The sequence below is a fragment of the Lipophrys pholis genome (genome assembly GCF_963383615.2).
Source record: "Lipophrys pholis genome assembly, chromosome: 4".
NCBI lineage: Eukaryota > Metazoa > Chordata > Actinopteri > Blenniiformes > Blenniidae > Lipophrys > Lipophrys pholis.
This window is the reverse complement of record NC_137637.1, coordinates 515,910-519,929: the sequence shown is the minus strand read 5'-3', so window position 1 is coordinate 519,929 and position 4,020 is coordinate 515,910.

The window sequence follows — 4,020 nt, the reverse complement described above, 5'->3', positions numbered from 1 at the left end:
TTGAAAATGCTTCGACTTCGTCTCTGTGGAAACAATGAGAAATGCAAGTTTTTGAAATCACTCCGGCTCCAAGGAAATTGGAGAAAAAACTATTTTTGGAAAACACTCCAACTTGGTCTCTGTGAAAATGAGGATAAACACAACTTTTTGAAAACGCTCTATCTGTCATGATCCCTGTCAGTTCCGGTCATGCCCAGGGCGCGCCGCTGTTTCTCCGGCTCATTCCTGCTGCTCTGCTCTGCCCTGCACTCAGCCTCGCACACCTGCTCTGCATTAGTGATTACTCTGCTTTAAATCACAGGAAGCTCTCACCACCTTCGTCAGTCCGTCTGATCTCCACAGTCACGTCAACTCCTCACTCTGAACACTTCAAGCCATCGTGGATCCAACTCTGCCTGTTCTTCGACAACGTCTCTGCCTGCTCCCTCTCGGTACCTCTGCCAGCGGTTATTGGACTTCTTTTGTTTGCCTTTTTTCCAAGATTAAAGTTCCTAAGTTTTTTCCTCGCAACCTGTCTCTGCGTCTGCATTCTGGGTCCAGCCCTATCTCTTGGTGGGAAGTCCAGAGCTCTTGACAGAACGGACTGACCAAAAGATGGACCCAGCAGACTCTGACCCTGTCCGGCGTGCGCTGAGGACCCAGGGACAAAGGATTGCACAGCAGGAGGAGCAGCTAACGTCCATGCACACATACATAAAGGACACAACAGCACGCCAGGAGGCGCTGATCCATGGTTTAAGTGCACAACTGAACTCTCTCACCCAGGTGCTGTGTCGGGAGGGTGGACCGTCCTCTGATTCCGTCTCCTCTCCTGCCACGCCTCCTGCTCCAGACGGGGACCAGCCTGCTCCCCCTGCCGCTCGGACTGCACTGCAGCTGTCACGCCCTGAGAAATTTTCTGGGGAATCTGGTGATGTCCGGACATTCCTGACTCAATGTGAACTACACTTTGAACTTCAAGCCTCTGCCTTCCCTTCCGATCGAGCCAAGGTCACCTTCACCCAAGCTCTCAGTCAGGTATTTCAACAGACCTCTCCGGGGCGGGAAGCCTCTCGCTCACTCCTTAAGCTCCGACAGGGAGGACGCCGTGCGGCAGACTACGCCATCCAGTTCCGCACCCTGGCCGCCGAGAGTGACTGGAACCCTGCAGCGCTGAATGAGGCCTTCTTCCAGGGGCTCTCTGAGCCCATCAGGACCGCCATGGTCGCCATCGATCCGCCAGCGGAGCTGGATGCTCTGATCGCCCTCGCCATCAAGATTGACCGCCGCCTGCCGGAGAGGGAGAGAGCGAGAGTAGGCCCCGCTTCTGGGAGTTCTCCGCCGCAGAGTCGGAGGAGTGACCTCGCCAGCCTTCCAGCCTTCCCATCACCATCGTCCTCCCGACCCTGCGCTGAGGAGCCCATGCAGATTGGACAAACCCGTCTCTCCCAGGAGGAGAGACTCAGGCGACAGAGAGAGGGCAGGTGCTTTTATTGCGGCGAGTTAGGACACACAGTCAGCCAATGCCAGGTAAAGGCTGCCCGATCCCCCAAGAGACAACGACTCCCGGTGAGTGATGCCATCTTCATAAACACTGTTAGCCAGGTCCAGCCACAGGTCGAGCTGGCCGCTAATCATGACACTATCTCCGTGCCTGCATTAATTGACTCTGGGGCCGAAGCCAATTTGATTCACTCCCATCTTGCCAGGTCACTAGCTCTGCAACTCATCGAGCTCCCGCGCCCCCTGGAGGTGAAGGCCGTTGACGGCTCTCTTTTGGGCAGAATAACTCACCGTACCCAGACCGTTCAAGTAAGCTTCCCAGACTGTCACAGTGAGACTATCAGTTTCCATGTTTTTCCAGAAATGTCCCATGACATCATTCTTGGTCAACCCTGGCTAGCATTACACAATCCCCAGATAGATTGGGCAACCGGACAGATCAGGGGCTGGGGGGAGAGGTGTAAGGACACTTGTTTTGCTAGAGGGGTTAATATTGAACCAGATCACCAGAATCCTGACCTGGCTACCGTCCCATCCTGTTACCATAGTTTAGCCGAAGTCTTTAGTAAGAGAAAGGCCACCACTCTACCTCCTCACCGTGTATACGACTGTGCTATTGACTTGGTTCCGGGTTCTTCCCCATCCCGTGGAAAGCTCTATTCCCTCACAGTACCTGAACGCTCCGCCATGGAGAAGTACATTAAAGACTCCCTTGCTGCTGGTCTAATCAGGCCCTCCACCTCACCTGCAGGGGCCGGCTTCTTTTTTGTTGGCAAGAAGGATGGGTCCCTGCGCCCCTGTATCGACTACAGAGCACTAAACAAGATTACAGTCAAGAATCGGTACCCTCTCCCACTCATCTCCACTGCCTTTGAGCTCCTTGAGGGGGCCAAGGTATTTACGAAACTGGACCTCCGCAACGCCTACCACTTAGTCAGAATCAGAGAGGGAGATGAGTGGAAGACTGCCTTTAACACCCCCACAGGCCACTATGAATACCTTGTCATGCCTTTTGGATTAACTAACGCTCCCGCCGTTTTCCAGAACTTTGTTAACGATGTCCTGAGGGATTATCTGAACGTCTTTACTTTTGTGTACCTCGATGACATCCTGATCTTCTCTCCCGATAAAGAGTCTCACATGCAGCATGTCCGGTTAGTCCTCCAGAGGCTGATGCAGAACCACCTGTATGTGAAAGCCGAGAAATGTGAGTTCCACAAACCCTCTGTATCCTTCCTTGGGTTTGTGTTTGCTGAGGGAGTAGTAGAGATGGACGCTGGAAAGATAACTGCTGTGATTAACTGGCCTACTCCCAAGTCTCGCAAGGACGTCCAGAGGTTCCTAGGTTTTGCTAACTTCTATCGCAAGTTCATTCGCAACTACAGCTCTATTGCTTCACCCCTGCATGCTCTCACTTCTCCTCTTAGGTCGTTTGTATGGAGCCCTGAATGCCAGTCTGCGTTTCAGGCCCTTAAGGAGCGTTTCTCATCAGCCCCTGTTCTCACTCTCCCCGACACCAGTCTGCAGTTCACAGTGGAGGTGGATGCCTCCGAGGTTGGGGTAGGAGCCGTTCTGTCACAAGTTAGTCCCAAGGACCATCGGCTTCACCCCTGTGCCTTTTTGTCTAGGAAGTTGTCTTTGGCTGAGCGTAACTACGATGTGGGGGACAGGGAACTACTGGCGGTGAAACTGGCTCTTCAAGAGTGGAGACATTGGCTGGAGGGAGCTCCTCACCCTTTCCAGGTTTGGACAGATCATAAGAACCTCGAGTATCTTAAAACGGCCAAAAGGTTAAACGCACGGCAGGCCCGGTGGTCCTTATTCTTCAGCAGGTTTAATTTTTCCATTAACTTTAGACCAGGTTCCAAGAACGTTAAACCTGATGCGCTGTCCCGTTTGTTTGAATCCGATACTGTACCATCCGAGCCCAAGTCAATCCTTCCAGCGTCCTGTTTTGTTTCCGCGTTCTCGTGGGGAATCAGAGACAGGGTCAGGCAGGCCTTAGACCAGGTGGACGTTCCACCAGAGTGTCCGACAGGGAGACTGTATGTGGTTCCTGAGCTTAGGGGGGCAGTCATTGATTGGGCCCACACTCTCAAGACTTCTTGTCATCCAGGTATTACCAAGACCATGTTCGTCATAGCTCAGGGGTTCTGGTGGGCCAACATGCGTAAGGACGTTACTGAATACATAAAGGCCTGCACCATCTGTGCCACATGCAAATCCTCTAAACAGAGGGTAGTGGGGGAGCTGAGACCACTCTCTATCCCCAACAGGCCTTGGTCGCACCTTGCCATGGACTTTGTTTCTGGCCTGCCGCCGTCTGCAGGCAACACTACTGTCCTTACGGTGGTAGACCGTTTTTCCAAGATGGTGCATTTCATTCCCCTCCCGAAGCTGCCCTCGGCCAAGGAACTAGCTGAGATAATGTTAAGGCATGTGTTCAGACTCCATGGGTTCCCCTCAGACATTGTCTCGGACAGAGGACCTCAGTTTGTTTCCCACTTCTGGAAGGAGTTCTGCAACCTCCTGGGCGCC